We start from the raw sequence: 22,097 nt of genomic DNA, 5'->3' as shown, positions 1-22,097 counted from the left end.
TCAATGAACATAAAATCATAATAAACATTAGGAGTAAACCACTGGCATCTTGTGCCTGATCTATCAGTCATTAAGACCATGATGATCTTCAACCTCATCACTACATTCCTGCATCGATTTCACGTCCCTTGATTCTCTTCATTTCCAATCTGTCAGTCTACATTTTAGAATATAATCAGTGACTAAGCAGCCACAGTTCTCTTGGGTAGAGAATTCCAAAGATCCACTACTCTTCGTGAAGATGTTGCTCATCACAGTCCTGAGTGGCCAGTCCTTTACTTTAAGTCTGTGACCCTCAATTCTCGACACCAAAGACAGGGAAACAAATCATCATCATGCATTTTCCCAGCCCAAAGTCACAAGATCTTTATATATTTCAATGAAATCATCCCTTATTCTTCTGAACTATACAGAGAGTAGGATTACTTGCTTCATCCTTCCTCATTGATCAAATACCACTTCCCAAGAATCAATCTTTAAGCACTCCATCCTTTCCAAATTCAGTGGATTCCAATCAATTGGGACACAGCAGGACCAGTACATTTGGGCTCAATTAAGCAGCTGCACCAATTAGCTGAAGTTTCATGGAAATAGTTTAAAAGGTATATAAAAAAACCAAACTACTGTTTAACTGAGGAACAAATTATGTATTTCAATAAAATACAGCACAAATTAGAACACTACCAAAACTAATACAGTACTATAAAAACGTGTATTATTTGCTTAACGGAGGAATTCATCCAGTGTACATGTTCTTTTGATTGATTATAAAGAACTAAATAAGTGCAGAAACCTAGTGCAGATTAGTGTACTGCCTCAAACAGTGCTTTAGATGATAGCACCTTCCAAATATTCATTTTCATTGTAATATTCAAGATTATTGTCAATACTTTCATATTCTTTGTTGTTCCTAACTTTTTGAAGTAGTGAAACCGTTTCTTTTTCACTCCCGGCCTTCTCTGGCATCTTCAAGCCTGAATACTCAAAACAGCAGTAGGCAAAACAGTTTTAACTTGTCTTACTGCTTATAACTATCAGTGACAAAAATCACTGCTTTTTGAGCACCAGCATGCAACTGATGCTATTTAAGAACTGTTTACTCTGAGCACAGTATAGTGTCGGACAGCCACACAAGTGCATACTAGTAATGCTAGTTAGAAGATGTTCGGTGACAGTCGCCAACCCCGTTAAGTGGCATATTATCCCAAATAAAAGGAGGGAATCCCAGCTATTTTCAGGATTTGTTTTTGTACTTTAAGAGTTGTCTCATATAAGCAGCTGCCACGATTACTGATGGCACAATTAACCGGAATATACTGTATATACTTCAGATTTCTTTCCATGTGTTCATTCAGTGGATGAAGGTTATACTTAATTGTCTATGATTCCGAGGCAGTTCATTCAAACACTTCAGAGAGTAATTGCCATGAACCAGGAGTCACACGTAGACGGGACTGGTAAGGGAATGGAGTTTTATCCCTTTATTGAATTACGCAAAAATAGAAAACTTATAACTCTACAGTGGGCCAATTTATTCAGTTGTACAGTATCTGTACAGGCTTAAAAAAATATCCGCGACTTTATCCTACCTTCCAGCACCAGCTATTTAGTCCTGCAATTCATGACTCTTCAAATGGACATCCAACTGCTTTTACAAGGTTTTGGCCTCTACCGTGACTATTTTCTAGCCTCTTACAAATTACTTTAACTCCATTTTACCTTTTGTTAATCTAGAGTACTGTGCAAAAGTCATAGGCACGTATATATAGCTAGGGTGCCTAAGACTTCTGCACAGTACTGTATTTGTCAACATGGAGTGGAGAGTGAGTTTGTAACTCTGGTGGGATTGAAGGAGGTTGGGTATGGCGAGGGTGGAGCACAGCAGGAGGAGTGTGGGACAGGTGGCGGAGAAGGAGTGCCGGCGGGAAGAGTGGCACAAGTGCAGAAACACCCAGCCCTGAGACACCAGGCAAAGTAATTTGATTCCAAACAATTGGTTTATTGATAATTACGGAATGTCTCTCTGGTGTTTTCTACTCCCTTCCCATTTTCCCAAATATAATTCCCCTCTCCCTGACCCCTTCCCGCTCTCAATCCACAACAGAGACCCATATCAGAATCGGATTTATCATCACCCACATGTCATGAAATTTGTCTATTGTGGCAGCAGTACAGTGCAAAATATAAAATTACAACAATACTGTGCTAAAGTCTAGCTATATACATATGCCTAAGACGTAAACCTAAAACTTTTGCTCAGTACTGTATCTGAATTTACATCACTTGTAATATTTTGCATCTTGGTTAAATCGTTCCTCACAGTCTCTGCTATTCCAAGGCAAGCACCCCTAGCTTATACAATCTTTCTTCAAGGGTAAACTTACATAGTCAAGGCAATATCTTTGTGAATCTCCTTTATATTCTCCATCATGCAAATACATTTTTCTTGTGTTGCACTGACCAGAACTCAATAATGTCCTAATTAACCTTTTATACTGTTTGAGCATACCTGGATTTTACATTTTGATACCTTTCCTGATCAAGGAAAGCATTCATTTCTTTTTAACCTGCCTTTTATGGATCTGTGAGCACACAGTACACACCATGATCTACCTTTCATCATCCTCCCTCTCTGTCTAGACCCTTGTCTTGTTGCCCCTCTTAGTTCTCTGGATTAAATACAACACGTTATGTTTCAGCCTGACAGACCGGAACACCTGATCCTACCTGCAATCTAAAGCAGCACACTGTTAACCACATGGATAATTTTGTATCGTTTGCACGTTTCTTTATCAGACCTCCGACACTGAAGTCTAAATCATTAATACATATTACAAACAGCCAAGATCACATTACTGAGACCTGTGAAGCCCAATTGATACAGATATCTAATCACAAAATCACCAGAGAATCATTTCATTTTGCTTCCTGTTACTAGAAAATTTTCTTCCTCACATGGATGCTTTGAACTTTTACTTTTTTTGCTATATTAAAACTTTGTCAAAAGCCTTGCTAAGTTAACATATGAAATAAAAGTATGTTATAAAAATTCAGTGGCTCCATGGTCAACATTACCACTGATTTCCCTTCATCCTAAATGTATCGAGTCAACTGACTTTCAAAATCTGTTTGCCTGGAGAGATCTAACGTTGAACATATACTCAGTGGCTACTTTATTAGGTACACCTGTTCATGAATGCAAATATCTAATCAGCCAATCATATTGCAGTAATGCAAGGCATAGAAGTATGCAGACATGGTCAAGGGTTCAGATGTTGTTCAGACCAAACGTCAGAATGGGGAAGAAATGTGATTTAGGTGACCTTGACTTTGGAACCACTGGTGCCAGATGGAGTTGTTTGAGTAACTCGACAACTGCTGATCTGCTGGGATTTTCACACACAACGCTCTCTAGAGCTTACGGAGAATGGTGTAAACAACAAAATAACATCCTGTGAATAGCTGTTGGCCTGTGGGTGAAAATGCCTTGTGATTGAGAAAGGTCAGAGGAGAAGGGCCAGACTGGTTCAAGCTAACACGAAGGTGACAGTAACTCAAGTGGTGTGTAGAAAAGTATCTCTGATTGCAAACACATTGAACCTTGAACTGGGTGGGCTACAGCAGAAGACCACAAACATACACATAGTGGCCAGTTTATTAGATGCAGGAGATATCTAATAAAGTGGATACTGAGTGTAGATCATAGAATATTTCAGTATGGTACAGGTCCTTTGGCTCATGAGATTGTGCTGACCGTTTAACCTGCTCTAAAATCAATCCAACCTTCCCTCTACGCCTCTAGATTACTAATGTGGCCCTGGATTATCAGACCGATTATATAACCACCATGCTACCTTACCTAAACTGAACTGTACTTCTGAGAAGTTTGTTGAGAATTTACCAGAGTACGGCTCAGGGGGAATCTTTACAGCTACAAATGTAATGCACTTGCAGTAACCAATTAATACAGGCACCACAAAAAGAACACTGCATTCTCCCCCCACATGTATAGGCAGTACAAAAAGCCAGCATACTGGACACAGGACAAAATATGGAGTCAACTTTTGCAAATACTATTTAACCAAATTATATTAGTCTGTCAAAATTATTGAATAAAACATTCTGTTTTAAATAAGTAACTAAAGTTAGAAGAACAAAGTTAGGTTCTGTGTAAGATTCAAGCCAAGAAAAACTTGTAGTGATTTGCTTCAGGCAAAATGCAACCGCTTTTCTGCAAATTCATCATTTCTTGGTGTGATCAATTGTTCAGAGTGAACTAAAGTATGGAACTTTTCTTTGGCCCATCAGTTGATGGGTTCATGGCTGTTCCACAGGTACAATAGGAATATAATCAAATGTACGCACTCTTTGTTTAATGTTTAATAAAGATTTGGGTTGAATTGTAAGGAGTCTGAACCAATGGGATCCATTTGACCTATAATAACATGAATATCCCCTATTGCTAGTAAATGTCGTGGCTTACAAAGACCCCAGAAAACTGGTGAGGGAGGTGGTGTTATTGCACATTTGACTTTGACTTGATTGACTCAGTTTATTTTGTCCTATGTTGGTAGGAAGACTACAAGTTCTTTTACCATCATAGTGACCTCACTATCACAGAATAATTCTGAGTCATTAATGCCATGACATGGGTTTGCAAGCACAGCATTGATTCCAGGCTGAGCAGGAGTGGGTTTCCTGGGAAGGGCCTTGCTCGATTTAGCTAATGAGAGGAATGGATCAATGCATCCTCTGCATTGTGATGTTTGATTTTTGCCCACCGTGCAAATCAAATATAATTTTGCCTTTCCATCCTGAGCACCTAACCAGGACATAAGCCAGGAACTAATTATCTTGAAGGCAAAGGAAGTTTTATTTATTTGTTTGTGGAGTTACAGAGTAGAATAGGCCCTTCTGGCCCTCAGAGCTGAGTCACACATCAATCCACCAATTTAACCCTAGCCTAATCACAGGACAATTTAAAATGACCAATTAACCTACCAACCCATATGTCTTTGGACTGTGGGAGGAAACTGGAGCACCTGGAAGAAACCACATTTAAACTCCTTGCAGGCAGCATTGGAATTGAACCCAGGTCGCCTGAACAGTGAAGTGTTGTGTTAACCATTGCACTACCGTACCACCCCAACTTAGATGTACAGTAATAGTTTTTGGAAATGGAGTGCTCACTTATTAACTCATGGCTGCTATCTGAGAAAAAGATAGCCTCTGGCTGCAAGGCCAAGCAACCATTTGATTTCTTGTGTCATTAGGGTGCCACAGTAGAGTAGTGGTTATTGCGACACAATTACAGCTCAGGCGTTGGGATTTGGAATTCAATTTTGCCGCTGTCCGAAGGAAGTTTGTACACCCTTCCCACTAACACAGGGGTTTACTTTGGGTGCTAATGTTTCCTACCACATTCCAAAGAATGTGTTAGTAGGTTAATTGGTCACTATAAATTGCCCCATGAATAGGTAAGTGTTAAATAGGTAGTTTGCCGGGTGGAGTGGCTCGATGGGCCAGAATGAGCCTGTTCATGCTGTATCTCTAAATAAAACAAATCACATTCATTGGAAGTTATAGTGTGCCAACAATAACAACGTGCAGTAAGATACTCCACTCGATATCGTGAGTTGTCTCCAAGGTGTTTCACAGAAACATGACCAGAGAAGAATCAATCTCAAGCCAATGGAGTGATTTGGAAAGGTGATAAAAAGTTTGGCCAAGATGGTATGTTTTGAGGAGGGGGGTAAAATCATGACAGATGAGCCATTATTTATTTGTATTTTATAATTTCACCTTGAGGAATATATATTACCATCTGGCTCCCAATAAAATCAGAATAACTTACTTTGAAATCAGAACAATTCCTCTAAAAAACATGCATTGAGCAGAAGATACTCAAGCACAAATGGTAAAATCAGTCATTGGTATCACATCCACATGGTGCGATTACTTTTATCGAAAGACTGCAATATTTCAGAAATTTGTCTCACCAACACTTTCTAAAGGAGAATTAGACACTGGCAATAAATTCTGCCCTTTCCAGCAATGCCCACATCGTGTGAATGAATAATAAGACAATCTAGACTTGATTGACAGGGAAATTACCAACCATAATACTTAGAAAAGTATTGTCACAATACAGCCTTAATTTCGTCAGAAAAACTGATTTCCCACTTGCTGCCTCAGTACGAAAGATCTGGGAGACCTCCATCTCTGCAATTAGCAGTGATGCTTCTGTAGAGGTTACACTCAGCACTGAATAAGACAACTCATTTGATGCATCTTCTGCATCAGGATCCCAGGCCGCCTGGTTCACAACTCACTGGAAGTACAATTTTCAGCAATTACACATTCAAACTGAAGATCCTTTGGTTCGTATTGTCTCTACCTGTGTTCTGAAGAGCTATCCAATTATTCCTCACCTCTGACTTTTCCTCAAGATCTTGCAAATATTTCTTTTATGAAAGACAGATCCGATTCCTTTTCAAAATTTGGCACCGAATCTGCTTCCACCACAGTTTAAGGCTGCACATTCCAGAACATAATAACCTGTTAGGTGAACTAAATTCTCCCGATCATCACCTAACTATATACCAACAATTTTAAATTTAAGTCTTCAAGTTGCTAAAACTCTGCTAATGAAAGTTATTCCCTTTGCACTTCACTAGAACTTCCCATCATTTAATCACTTCTACTAAATGTGTTTTAACCTTCCCTGCTCAAAGGAGGAAAACCCAGCTTCCTCATCTTTTCATACAACTATAAGACCTCAGCACTAATGTCATACACAGGCAAATCTCTCATATGCCCTTTCCAAGGCAGTGCTTTTTTTAAAAAAGGTGTCTATCTTCTTATTGCCAGACTTCTCTTCAGCAAAAATTTTTGTAAGAGACATTTCCTTCTCTACTCTCCTAACAACTGGTCTGCAGGCTTCTTCAAGGATCGTCACCTTGTTGTGGCAGAAAGGCTTGAAAGTTCCTGAGATCTCAAGAACGTTGCTGTCAGGAACTTAGTTCCTGGTAGGGTCACCCGTAGCGGTAAGGTCAAGGGGAAGGTTCCAGACAAAGAGTGATCCAACCTGGGCCTCGTTGATGGAGCTGGAGGAAGATGATGACACATCACAATGGCAGTGAAGATGGAGGAAGGAGGAAGGTAGAATGAAGGGTTTTCAGTCGCCTTGCATTCCATGCCAATGGACGCTGACCCCGATCTGTCAAGGTGGCTGCCTATGCATCAACCTCCCCATGTTAAACAACACCATGCACGGGCATTCTCCATTAAGAGAATCCACCCTAGCATTCTGGATTAAATCACCTACCAATGGTCAACCCCTTAGAAGAATTACCATACTTGACTCACCTGGCCACACTACTACTACCATCACTGCAAACTTGTAATTCTGCTCATGAATTCGTCTGGGCACCAAGGCACCAAAGATCCAGGAGATTCCACATACCACACACATAAAGCCAAGGTGCTCATTTTACATTAGAATTAAAAATAGTCTATCATGGAAAGAGGAAACAATGATTTGTCGTGAATCCCATCAAGTTTTCACAATATAGTTCAGTTGCCTAATGTGAGATTTCCAGTAGAACACTTTATAGTTCATTTTTGATAGATTGCATATTTAGTGAGATCAAAAGAAAAATTCATTATTACTCAGTCTGGAAGGCCCATTGAGACACTGTTGCACACATTAACGCACTACATCACAGGTAGAGAATATAGGTATTCTTTCTGCTTTGATTTACCTAAAAAATGAATTATTGATTTTGACTCTGCTACCTAGCTAAGGAATGAATCAAGTCACTTGGAGAGAAGGAAAACAAATCAGAAGTGGTGTCTTGTGGAATGAGCTTTGAACCCCCTAGCAGAACATCATATTCAAATTGACTACTAGCGTCCGAGTTGTCTCTGCATGCTGCCATACAAAACATCCAATGCTGCCCTGTTCCTAATTTAATAATGAGTTAACGTAAAATGAATATATTTGCCCCCGAGGTAGCAATGCTTCTAAACATTGTCACATTCCCATTGCACATGACTGCAAAAGGCAGCAGAGGGCTGAAGACTCAGCCTTTCCATCCCAAAACAACTCCCCCCCCCCCCCCGCCCCCACTCCGTCAAGGACATCTTCAAAAGGCAGTGCCTCAAAAAGGTGGCACCATCGTTAAAAACCCTCACCATCTGGACAGTAAGGTCACCTACATCTGACTATTGTTGACCACAGTTTCACCTTCAATACTATTATTCCAAGTAAACTCATCACCACACTCGGGACCCTAGGAGTTGGTGTTTCTTTCTGCAACTGGATCCTTGTTTTTCTGACCCACAGAGCGTAATCAGTAAAGACAGGCTGCAACACCTCTGCCACGATTATTCTAAACACTGGTGCTCCACAAAGTTGCGTCCCTAGTCCCTACACACTCATGACTGTGTGACCAAATTCTGCTCTAACTCCATCTACAGGCTTGTAGATGATACTGCTGTAGTCAGTGGCACCTCAAATAGTGATGAGTTGGATGGAGAACAGCAAGCAGATAGAGAGCTCAGTGATATGGTATCACGACAACAAAACTTCCCCCAAATCTCAATAAAACAAAAGTGCTGGCCATTGACTTCAGAAAGAGGGTTGTGGTGCGCATCCTCCTGTATAAATTAACAGTGCTGAGGTTGAGAGCTTCAAGTTCCTAGTTGTGAATATCACCAACAACCTGTCCTGGTCCAAACATGTTGTCACAGTAGAGTAAGCCCACCGATACCTTCCTCAGGAGGCTAAAGAAATTTGGCATGTCCTTGTTGAACCCTTAACACTTTGTATTAATGCACCATAGAAAGCATTCTATCTGATTGCATCAAGGCCTGGTATGGCAATAGCTTGGACATGACCACAAGAAACTGCAGAGTATTGTGAACACAGCTCAGCACATCACAGGAAGCAACCTCCCCTCTATAGATTCTGTCTATACTTCTTGCTGTCTCAGTAAAGCAGTCAGCACAATCTCTTCTCCCCGCTCCCACTGGGCAGAAGTTACAAAATCTTGAAAGCCATCTCAAGGACATCTTCCATCCTACTGTTATCAGACCCTTGGATGGACCTCTTGTACAATAAGGTGGACCAGTGGCCTCACAATCTACCTCATTATAATCTTGCACTTTATCTTTCACCTGTTCTGCAACCTTTCGGCAACCTTTACTCTTTGTTCTGCATTGCTATTGTTTTACCTTATCCTACCACAACGCAATGATTTGATCTGAATAAACCGTGTGCAAGACAAGCTTTTCACTGAATCTGGGTCATGTGCCAATAATATACCATACAAAAAAACAACAGCCAGGAGTGTGAAGACTAAAACTCAACATTATAAGAACAGCTTCTTCCCCTCCTCTAACAGGTTTCTGAATTGTCTCTGAACCCACTAACTCTCATTATTCCCCTTTTCCACTATTTATTTATTTTGTAGCTTCTGGTGGTTTTTGTGTTGTGCTCTGTATTGCTGTTGCAAAACAACATATTCCATGAGGTGTATCAATAGTAATAAACCTGATTCTGATTCAGTCATGATAACTAGTTATAAATAAATCTCTGCTGCTTAGGTCTTAACTTGTTTATCCAGTGCACATTGGCTCCAATGAACCAAAGCCTTGTTTTGAAAGTTCTTAAACTTACTTCCAAGTCTCTCAATTGCTTACCTCTTTCCTCCTGTGTAATCTGATCCAGCCTTACATCTATCCATGATAATGGTTTCCCCAATTTCTGTTTTCTTGATCATCCTGAAATTTAGTTCTTCTTTCTGGGGCTGACTGTGCCTAAACTCTGGAATTCTATACTGAACCTATCTGCTTCTCTACTACTACACTGTCTTTCGAGCTACTTCTTATCAATAGAGTCATGGAGTTGTTCAGTGCCTGAAACTCTCATGCCCATACCACCCATTATAAATATCCATACCAATCCCATTAACCTGCATTAAGTCCATAGTCTTCTGCACTTTGACAATTCAAAGTCCAAATGCTTTTGAGAAGTTATGAGCATATCTGCCCTCTACCAGCTCTTCAGGTAGCACATCCTAAATCCAAACAATCTCTTTGTGAGAAAAACTCCCCCTCAGACTCCCTCTAATCTAGGGCTTCCTGACCTTTCTTATGCCGTAGCCCCCTCTCATTAACTGAGGGGTCTGTGGACCCCAGGTTGGGAACCCCTGCTCTGAACCTTTCAGTTCTTATCTTAAACATAGAATATAGCACAGCACAAGCCCTTCATCCCATGATGTTGTGCCAATCTTTTAACCTACTCTCAAATCAATCTAATTCTTCCCTCCTACATAGTCGTCCATTTTTCTATCATCCATGTGTTTATCTAAGAGTTTGTTAAATGACCTAATGTATCTTATCTATACTCTCATTTTTGAAGATACCCCACAAGAAGAACATTTTTATCATCTCCTTTCTATCCCCCTCATCTGGACATACCTCTGCTTCCTTTGCTCAAGGGAAAATTCGACCTCTTTTTCTACCTTGAGACTTCCTTATGATTATAGCATTTTTTAAAAATTGTTGATAACGTGCTGATGCAATACATTAGTTCGCTTTGCTGTATTGATGTTACTGTGCAAATGCAATTTGTTGTGCATTAGGAGCATAAAAACAATTCTCTAAATAGTTTTCAAGCATATTTATTAGGGTACCACATTCATTTTGTGGGACAAGCTTTGTCTAAACTAGTCACAGTTTAACTGGTTGGTAAGTACTTGTTAAAAGTAAATCCCTGATACTGGGAAACTATATCAATTTACACCTGAGCTGCAGAGGATATTTCAGATTATATAGGAGGGCGAAGATTTAAAAAATTGGCTGATCCATCAGGCTGCCATAAAGGTAGGAGACAAATGGAGGACCTTCGAGGATGTTGGCGTGGGAAAATTGCCCTCTTCAGATAGATATCGTCTTTCTGTGGACAGATGAAACAAACAGATGTGGTGGCCACTATGGCAGTTGCTGAATAGGGCTGCATTGTTCAATTTTAGTGCTCAGTCATCCCTAGATGCCCAGTGTGTTTGGGTCTGAAATATGCCAGCTGGTTGGTTGAAGAATGGGATTGGTGAAGGTCTAATGGGCAAAAGGCCTGTTGTCTTCACTGGGCAATGATGCATGCCATGGAGAGGAACAGATGAACAAGAGAAGACAATTTACAATACTTGCTTTGCATTCATAAGCAAGTATAGGATGTGTGGGCAAACCAAAAAAAAAAGCACGATAACCTACTGGCATTGTTTCTTGTATTAGGGGAAATAATCCACAGTAGCTGTGCTCAACCTAATTCAAATGATCTCATTATATGAATTCAAGTAGCAGAAGGAGGCAAGACACAGGTTATGAACTAGTCTTGACTTTATGAAAGCCACTGCTTCAGATATCTGCAGATAAGCACCACATATGCTTATTTAATTACATCCACGCAAATATGCACACATGTAGTTTGTGTAATCATGCACATAAAATGCACCGCACAGAAACTCAAATTCAGTAATAATTTCTGAGTGAAGTGATTTGATTTCGCTGCTTCATTTTCAGTTTATGTCAGTACCACAGCCAAAATAGGAAAGACATATCTTGTGACTAACTTCCCCTTCAATATTGCCTCTTCTCAAAAAAAAAGAATTGAAGGACAGAATAATGGCCATTTGTGTGCCTAGAACCTCAACCAAATGAACAGTGCAAACCTGACTGCTGAAAGCTGTCTCATAGCACTTGTGAAACAGTAGTACCTAAGCCAAGCTTAGTTTTATATATTCTTTTTTGTGTATTGGCGCAGTTTATCTTCTTTTGCGTATTGGTTGTAAATCTTTGTGTGTAGTTTTTCATTTACTCTATTGTCATTTTTAGTTTTACTGTGACTGCAAGAAAATGAATCTGAAGATAGTATTCGGTGGCAGATAGGTACTTAGATACGAAATTTACTTTGAACTTTGAAGCTTAACAAACTACACACCATTTCCCACAGTGGAAGGTGGGACATTTGATTTTTTTTTTGTCCATATTCACTAGTTAAAAGCAATAACCCATCACAAATCAAAGAAACATCATCCAAGTAATAGCTGGGTCTTAGTCCCTGAGTTGGAGCCCTGTCAGTTCCTGGAGAACCACACCAAAGAAACTGTAAACTGCACTTCATTCCTCAAGGAATTGAGAACAAGATTCATAGATTTGAACAGTCAGCATAGACCCAAAGGGGTTGAACAGATTTTAAATAGATGATCACCTACCCAAATGAGATGGCCTAAACTATATAGCTCCCTGCTCAGACATTAAAAACATTTTTTTTTTCTTCCCGGAGCCAGTTGCTTAAAAATATATAGCAACTTCAGATAGAACAAAAGCCCTACAGCGCAGTATTTATGTGCTGGGGTTTTATTTTCCTCTCCTAGTCTCGCAATTAATTCCAGTCACACGTCTCCACAGTGAAATCTTTATCCAGTCGAGAAATACAGTCGTTGGCAGAGTCTGCCATTCTCAAAGGAGAGGAAAGCAGGAATAAAAAAAAAGTGGCCTTTTGGCTTCTGTTGCTGTCAGCTGCCTGGCTCACTGTGCACCATTGCTAGTAATCAGTTCCCTTTTTCCGACCTCAGTCTGCACAGATTCTGCCTCCAAAGCCCTTTCTGTTGCGGGAAGACTCGCCCTGAACGATTCTGAAGAGCCAGTTGCTGTACACTTTAAGTAGCAGCTTCATCTGGCTGGAGGAATACTCGCAGACTAAGACAAGAGATATTAATCATAATTGAAGTTTCCTTTACTACAGGCAGGCAACAAGTAAAGAGAGTTGGGGTACGTGACATCCATACCAAGCCCAGGCAGCGAGACCGCTATCGGGTGAAAGTGGAACAATGTTGAACCAGACTGAAAGCTTATAAAATTACCACCGACACTCAATGTATTTCCTTCTCCACTGACAGTCAATCACTACTCTAGTTAAATATGCAGAAAAATATTAGTTTGTTTACAATAACAATAAAAAAGGTGTCACCGCCTAAACAACGTAATAAAATGCAACATTACCTCGACAGTGCTGTTAAGTCCTGTCAATTTTCACACCTCAAAACCTGCTTCGGTCTCATTGTCCCCTGCAGTTCACTAAATAAGGACTCTTCAGAAAAGTTGCATCAAAAGCTCTTCTGAGAAATTGCAAGGGTTTTTTTCGGCGAGAGCTGCCTCAAAAAAAAATGCAGATGAGAAACTTTTTCTACATCGCTTTCGCGAAAAGTGTTGCAGCCTTCCCGTTCTCTTCTTATTGCACTCTTCTCTCTCAGTACCAGTGGTACTCACTCTCCACCTCATGAATATTCTGACAGGGCGAATGCAGTGGAATTAAATTGAATTAGCCAATTGGTGCCAAGATTTGCACCATCTCTCCCCGGGGAGTTGCCCGCATCCACACGCTGGTGAATGTGATTACTGTACAGCTGCCATCCCGCGGAGTCCGCTGCACCTTTTCGCTGGACCCGCGTTTACGGATGCTTTGAAACGCGCGAGTGTTGAATTCAGCACATTCCTCCGATCAAAAGCAAAACTGGGCGGAAGATTTCACTTTCTGTTAGCAAGCTCCAATGAAGCAAATAATTTAACCCTGTTAAATCTGCGCAGGTTTCAAGTGATATCAAACCCAGATTTAATCAATTGATGCACCAGTTCCCGAGGACGACAGATGCGTGTCACTGAATTCCCTGCTAAAATAAATATTTATTGTGCCGTACATGAGGGATGTAGCGTGGAGTGGCTTGGTTTATATTGATTAAACACCGGCTCTGAGGTGATTAGGGCAAGTTTCACAAGTAGGAATTCAACAACGCTTTCCGTTTATAATACTTCCGAAATCATATAATTAAATAATTTAGATCGCGTTTAAGTTTGTTAATTTGCTTTGGCCAGGTGTCATTTGTGGGAACAAATTCAGCATGATGATTTTGTTACTCAGAACGTCCCTCGCCTTCTCTAAAGGAGACACGAACACTTCATTACTCTTTGTCCAACTCGGCCTATCACAACTTCCCCGTTGTGTGGAGACCCGGGACTAATCGGCGGCGGTAACTTCGGGATCAGACTGGCGCAGGAAAGTTGTTGTGTCACGGTGCAGGCATATACTATGCACACGCCCGTTGCTTCCCCACGTATTATACGGGATCAAATTTTGTCAGACCCGCCGGCATTTCAGTTACTGTGTGTAGTCAAAATTTAAACGAGTTCTTCCCGAATTATTTCGCTGGGTGCCCCAAGTCCGTACTTAAACTACCACTAAATTTTCGGGCAAACATCATTAGGTTGACATTAAATCCAACGGATATTATAAACTACGATAAATAATACTATATTTTTGTTTGCCCTCCTTCGCATACCTCCCACCACCCCCCCCCCCCCCCCCATTTCTCTCTCTTCCTTTAATACCTTTCTTTAATATACCTATTTGACCAAGACTTGGTCGTCTGCACTAACATGTGGGCTGTCAAATGTTCCTGATAAAGCTCTTCCGAGATGCCTTCCGCTATACTATATTTTTGCTATTTAAAAAGCCATATACTGTATAAATGCGAACTATTATAACGGAAGAAACACGAAAATAGTGCAAAGGAAAAAATAACAGTTGATGTTTATTAATTTATGATTAATCACTTTTCTCAGTCATGTTTTGCATAAAAGACACATTGGTGAAGAGATGTGGAACTAAATGAATGGCTGCAGTCAGTGGGCCCATTACTCTCTTGGGCTGTGACTCCATAAAGTAACTCATTCCAATTATAGGCCCAAGGGCAGTTTTTATTTCTGCGTTATTGGCGCTTGATTGATTGTGATCATTTATCATGGGAAAGATTTTGTTTGTTTATGGGATGTGTGTGTGTGTCACTGGCAAGGCCAACATTTATTGGCCATTCTCAGCCCTTGAGAAGGTGGTGGTAAGCTGCCTTCTTGAATCATTGTGGTCAACTTTTTTGAAAGATGACAACACTGATATCTTGTGACTTCCAGAGTTTAGTTGAAGTGTTGATAAAGAAACCATGAGAAAGTTCCAGCTCTGGTCATTGAAAGAAAATGGGCCCTTCGGCCCACCAAACCTATGCTGACCACTGGCCATCCATTTACACGAATCCCAATTCCATTTTAAAACTTTCTCCTATATTTTAATTTATTTAGAGATACAGCATGATAACACGCCCTTCTGGCCCAATGAGCCCATGCTTACCATTTACACCTAGTAACCAATTAACCCTCTAACCCCCACATCTTTGGAATTTGGGAGGAAACCAGAGTACCCAGAGGAAATCCATGGAGTTACTAAGAAGATGTACAAACTCCTTACAGACAGTGGTGGGAATTGAACCCGGTTCGCTGGCACTGTAATACCATCATGCTAACCACTATACTACCATTATGGCATGTTCATAATTTACTAACTCTACCTGTAGGTCTTCCTACATTCCACAAAGACCTACATTTAGGATTAGTAAGTATATTCTCATCAGCTCCCCCAGACTCCATACACCTACACACTCAGGGAAAATTCCAGTGGACAATTTCACTGTGGAAATGTCAACTCACACTTACATCAAATTTTCCAGTAAGAAACAGTTCAAATCCAAAATCTACAAGGGCAAGTGAAACTTAATGTCCTGTTACATGATTGGTTACCTCTTAACTTCTTAATGTTGCAAATTGTTTATTTACACTGTCACTATAGGACCTGAGAAATATACTAAAAAAATGTAATCCCATTTATAAGATTCATGAAGTTGAACGAGAGGCAAATTTCCACCCATAGTCTTCTACTTGCCTTCTCTAGCTTTTCCGGTGAATTCATTGATATCCTAGGAAAACATGGTAAAAGCTTGCCTTTATCTGACATCTGCAATCAAATAAGCCCTAAGGTGAGTCTTACGACAGAGCAGGGCAACCACATTTTCAAACCAAGGTTATATTTAAAAAAGGAAATGGTCCTACCAATATTGTGGATGGAACATCTTTTGGCTCCACCCACTTTATATCATGACGAGCCCTGGTAACACATAATCCCTCAGTCTAGCAGTCTAGGGTATTGAGATACTTCTGAATTGTAATTGCTAATGGATTTTTTCATCTGTGGAGTCACGGAGAGGTACAACAGAAACAAGCCCTTTGGGCCACTAAGCCCACAATAACCATCAACCACCCATTTACACTAATCCTACATTAATTCGAAATATTATTAAATCTCCCCAGATTCTACCTCTCAGCTACACACTAGAGATGATTTACAGTGGACAATTAACCTACCAACACACACAGCTTTCAGACGTGGAATGAAACTGGAGCATCCAGAGGAAACCCAGGAGGTCACAGTGAGAGCGCGCAAACGCCGAGATGAGGCGGCAGCCGAGACCGGTCTTCAGCCTGGGTCTCTGGTGCTGTGGAGCAGCAGCTTTACCAGCTGCACCGCTGTACCACCAGCACACATCTGCAGTTTCCTGCGGCTAGCTCCTGACGCTGGCAGTGAGTGGGCCTCAGTAGTTCAGACCAAAGGGAAGTTTCAGTCAGCACTTGTTCCACTAGAAGAGTGGCAGCATATAAATCAGCTGCTTCTCTCTCCCCAGAGCTCTCACTCTGCCATTGTTGCCACTGGCCTACTGTCACTGCCTTTGGCTCCTTCAGCACCTGCTGCCACTGAATTGATGGGCTGATGAGCCACAGGAGTGATGTATCTTTTCGGACCTAGGCACCATCAAATATTCAATGTCCTGCAGTCAAACAGTGCAGGATGTGTACTGTATCTCCATGGGCCAGCACTGAAATTGCACAGTCAAAGGAAAATAATGGGTTAGTAGCTGATTTACTGAAGACCAGACCAGAGCTCTGGACCATGTGTTTTGATCCCATAACAGTGGGTGGTGAATTTACATTCGGCTGATTTGGCAAACCCAGAATTTACAACAAAGGTATTCTCATGAAACTAATGCTTTGCTTTTAAAAAAACACATCTGGTTCACTAACATCCTTTAGGGAAGAAAATCTGTTCTATACGTGGATCTCGACTGATCAATCCGATTGACCCTGAACTCACTCCTCTGTTCAGTGGCAATTACAGATGGGCAATAAGTGCAGCCATTGCCTCTGAAGTCAACTAAGTTTGACACTTAGCCTTGAAAAAAGGATATTAGGGCAGTGAACAAAGAATTATGAAGAGATTAAATTTTTATGATAAACTTTAAAGGACAGAGGATTTCAGAAACATATAGGGCAATAGGAGGAGGATTTCAGGGTATAAGGCTTCGGTATTAATGAATGTAATGAAATTGAGGATGAACATAAAGCCTGTATTTAAGCATTTCAAAGATCTCATCAAGCTGTAGACAACAGAGGTTCTCCATTCCTTGAGCTATCTTTGGAATTTTTTATACACATCCCATATTACAAATGTGACTTTTCTTACTGCATTGTAAATTGCTTTTGGAAGTCCTGTGTATGTGGAGGGTTATTCATGCAAGTATTTTTTTTCCCTTTCAAGATCCAAGATCCAGGCTTATTGTCACATGTACATCGGAACATGTATAATTTGTGTTAACAACCAACAAACCAAAGTGTGTGCTGGGGGCAGCCTGCAAAAGTGTCACCAAACATGCCATTGCTAGCATGGCATGCCCGCATTGCCCAGTAGAATAACACAGAGCACAACAAAATATAATACAAAAGACAACAAAGCAAAACCAGTCCTGTTCCTCCCTCCCACTCACGCACAAACACCGTCCTCTAACCCCAAGACATCTTCTTCAGACTCCAGCCTCCAGTGGACTTGGAAATGCAGAAACACAGACACTGTTGTCAAAGAATAAATTCAGTTTGGGTTATGTGCTGAAGTTGTAACAATTAATTTGGACCAGATAAAACATCACTGGCAGTCAAACTGTACAGCTCAGAAGTGGATCATGCATGTATTTATATTTATGCCACTGGCATATCTAACGTTGTCATTTCAGAACGACCAGATATACATCAGCAGATGTGGGAAAGCAATACCGAATGCAATTGTATGCTGAAGGTAGTGCCAGAAACAATTAGAGGAGGAAAGCTCCAGCAGTTTTAAAAGCAGCTTGCTCCTGTGATTGAACTGCAGTTCTCTTTCTCAGCAAAAGGCCTTTTCCAGTTTATACCGACTGATCACATTTGTGTTTGGAATCATAAATTCACCAAATGTTATTTTGGCAATGGGTTTACAAACTGATTAATAATGCTGTTTGTGCAGATGTCACCTGAGGAGTACTGCAATTGTGATGTTAAGTGTGTGGTTCAGACTTGACCTGTTTCCATTGGCAATGAAACACATCTGGTGTAGGAACCTGATGAGAACTGATCATAATATTTCAAGTTTCTTTGGTGCTCCATAAGTTGGGCCTTCATTTCACTGCAGTCTTTTAAAATTCTAGCAGAAGATCATCATTTCATTTCATAGTATATTCTATATAATAACTTTTATTTCCTGTTTATTAGCTGTGAAATCTCAACTATGCCACCACAGAGTGGGGCATCATGTTGCACTTGCATAAGTCATTGGTGAGGCCATACTGTGTAGATGTTTGGTTTCCCTGTTAAAGGAAATACTGTAGTTAAACTGGAAAGAGGGCGAGAAAAAGAGGGCCTGAATCATGGGGGGGGGGGGGGGGGGGTTGCCAGGCCGAGTCTTTTTTCCCTTGGAATTTAGGAGGACGAGGGATGATCTGATAGAAATGTTTAAAATTATGAGTCATAGATGGGGTAACAGTCTTTACTCCGGGGTAGAGGAGTCTGGAACTGGGGAGCATAGATTTGAGGTGAGAGGGCTAAGATTTGAAAGGGATCTAAGAGGCAACTTATTTATGCAGAGTATGGAGCGAGCTGCCAGAGCAGGATGATGAGGCAGGTACAATAGTATCACTTAAGAAGCTCTTGGTTAGGTACGTGGAAGGGCAGGGCTAGAGGGATATGAGCCGAATGTGGGAAATTGGGACTAGCTTGTCTGGGTACTGTGGTTGGCATGGACTGGTTGTGTCAAAGAGCCAGTGTCCATGCCTCGTTACTCTACGACTCTGACTCTATAATGACATATTGATTGTGAATAACTTACTCCTGAGTAACAGGTTTTCTTTGGAAAACAAAGAGGGAATTTTGGCAGAAGTGCTACTTGGACATCCAGAACTTGTATAACTTGAGTTCAGAGCATGAACTATCAATATGTGAGAGTAGGTCCCATTCTCTTGGCCATGATGTTTCACAGTCTGGGAAAATAGGAGAATATACACTCAGTAGCCACTTTATTAGGTACACCTGAATACCTTCTCATTAATGCAAATATCTAATCAGCTAATCATGTGGCAGCAATTCAATGCATGAAAGCATGCAGACATCATCCAGCAGTTTGGTTGTTGTTCAGACCAAACATCAGAATAGGAAAGAAATGTGATGTAAGTGACTTTGACCAAGGACTTTGGTGCTGGGTGGGGTGGTTGGAACTTCTCAGAAACAGTTGATCTCCTGGGATCTTTACACACAGCAGTGCCCAGCGTTTACAGAGAATGGTGTGGGAAAGCAAAATAAAAATCCAGTGAGCTGCGGTTCTGTTGATGAGGGAAGTCCGAGGAGGATGGCTAGACCGCTTCAAGTTGACAGGAAGGGGACAGTAACTGAAATGACCACACATTACAACAGTGCTGTACAGAAGAGTATCTCTGAACACGCAAGACACTACAAATTGAAGTGGATGGGCTACAGCCAAAGAAGACCACAAACGTGCACTCAGTGGCCACAGGAGGTGGCTAATAAACTGGCCAACTAGTGTAGAAAGAAATGGTTATCCGTCAGTACCAACCGATCTTCAAAGTAGAAAACATGTGAATTATATTTATCATAAAACTCTTATCAGCACTGTCTTAGCTGTCATGCACGAGATACGTCTGGGAAGAGATGTACAAACTGTTCTCTAAACTCTCATCCGCAGTTCACGACTAATGGAAAGTTGGCTGCGGGAATCTGAAGGAACAGTGGAGGCAAATTTTGTCGCGCCTAGTTAATTGCTAACTTGAAAGCATCAGTGCCACAAGTAGAAATATCAAGTCTGGCTTTGATTTCAGAACATTGTAAACCCTCGTCCTTCCAAAGCACACGGCAGTCTCAGGTGGAAACTGTTCTGCCCTTGTTGTTAAATGAAGGTGTAAGCCCTTGCGAGTACTTGCTTGGATTAGGAGGCGTCTCGCTCCTGGAAGGTAATTACTGGAAAGCGGCATTAAATACTCACCTTGCACACCTCAAACGAGTTAAAAATTAAAGAATGGCTTCTTCATCAAATGTGTCGCTTTTGCGCCAGGTCGTGCTGGGCAGCTCGCAAAATGTCGCCACGCTTCTGGCGTCTACACAGCATGTCGAAACTCACTGTCCCTAACCGTACGTCTTTGGAATGTGGGGTCACCCGGAAGAAACCCGCGCAGACATGGGGAAAATGTACAGACTCCTGCAGTGGGGATCGAATCCCGAACTCACGGCTGACTGCTGGAAAGCCTTGCGCTAATTGATATTCTATCGTGCTGTGCTTGGCGCTCCACTTTACAGGAGTCAGCTGTAAAAACTGCTTGAAGTTTCTAAATGGGAATCTTTTAAAATTGTCTCTTTCAGTATGAATAAGTTTTTTTTTGCCTTTCTTGAATTGATTAATTGTGTCCTCTCCCTCCATATATTTTTAATTTAAATGGAACATGCTGATTATATTATCGGGAGCCGGCTGTGAAAAGTTACTGAGCCCAATTCTGAACGATTTGAATTAGTTGACATCTGAAATAACAAGCTGAGCAGCCTGGGTTAATGAGTATCTCTACTGATGGTTAATTCAGCTCTCTCACACTCTGCCAGGCTCAGGAAGATCTCACGGTAAGCGGTCCGGTGACGTCACCACGGCTCGCTGTTCCCCTCTCCATAAACTCTTGTGCTCATTAGGGTGAGGAATGTGTGGAATGAAACCTGTCCTTTCCCCTTCTTGACCACGGAATCGTTGTTAACTAACAGCAAAAGCTTGGGTGGGGGGAAGGAAACGAGTCTTCCCTTTCTTTCTGTTTGTTCAGTCACCCAACTTAAACCAGGACTGTGAAAACGATTCCGGGTGCCATCAAATTGTAGATTCTTTATGACCTGGACGGTGGCTTTTCCACGCATCCGGTTCTGCGTTCAGTCCCATTCCCTTTCCCCGTGCTCCTGCGGCATAACTTATCATTTAATACTGTTCCTCTCACTGCTCCTGCTTACTACCTGTTACGTCGGTGGCGTTTCGGGCAGCAATGGACGTCTTTCATATCTCGCCGTGTTCGGGGCTTCCTCCATCGTGCCGGTAGCTACCTCTCGGTTTTCAGTACTGTCAGACATACAAGTGCCGGGTCAAGACTCAGGAATAGCATCGCATTCAGATGTAGAAGGGTTCTTTATTGCTGTTTCCGTCACGGTTGTTGGCCCTGAGCTGAACCCCGGAACCTGGAGGAGCAGCAGACCACTCTTAGTCTGGCCTTTTCCCCTCTGACCTGTCTGGACCAAGAGCCAAAAATTAAAGTGTTAGCTCCAGCCAGCATAACCTCTGGGTCACTGAAGCACGCAAACCTCCAAACCACTGAAGAGACTGGGGAAGAGGAGGTTGGCTCACAAATAGAGAAAGCTTGGAGACAGTGTGAGAGGCAGGTGATAGAGAAGGGATGCACTCAGACTGATGGCTTGAGATGTGTCAATTTTAAAGCAAGGAATATTATGAACAAAGCAGATGAGCTTAAAGCGTGGATCAGCACTTGGAGCTGTCATCTTGTGGCCATTACAGAGACTTGGATGGCTCAGAGGCAGGAATGGTTACTTGGAGTGCCAGGCTTTAGATGTTTCAGAAAGGACAGAGGGAGGCAAAAAAGGTGGGGGCGAGGCACTGTTGATCAGAGATAGTGTCACAGCTGCAGAAAAGGAGGAAGTCATGGAGGGATTGTCTACGGAGTCTCTGTGGGTGGAAGTTAGGAACAGGAAGGGGTCAATAACTCTACTGGGTGTTTTTTATAGACCACCCAATAGTACCA

The 22,097-nt window shown here is 41.5% G+C and overlaps 1 protein-coding gene across 2 annotated transcripts in view; it reads right to left on the bottom strand.

Annotated features, from left to right (window-relative positions):
• Positions 1-13,637, bottom strand: part of LOC140713771 (cadherin-20-like) — a 183,597-nt gene extending 169,960 nt beyond the window's left edge. For both annotated transcript variants that reach the window (XM_073024277.1, XM_073024280.1), the window contains exon 1: positions 13,069-13,637. The gene's annotated coding sequence lies outside the window, so the exon portion shown is untranslated. The remainder of the gene's footprint in view (positions 1-13,068) is intronic.
• Between the last annotated feature and the right edge of the window lie 8,460 nt (positions 13,638-22,097).

This window comes from Hemitrygon akajei, chromosome 20 (assembly GCF_048418815.1).
Source record: "Hemitrygon akajei chromosome 20, sHemAka1.3, whole genome shotgun sequence".
Taxonomy (NCBI): Eukaryota; Metazoa; Chordata; class Chondrichthyes; order Myliobatiformes; family Dasyatidae; genus Hemitrygon; species Hemitrygon akajei.
Note: the sequence above shows the minus strand (reverse complement) of the source record. Positions and strands in the feature narration are given on the sequence as shown.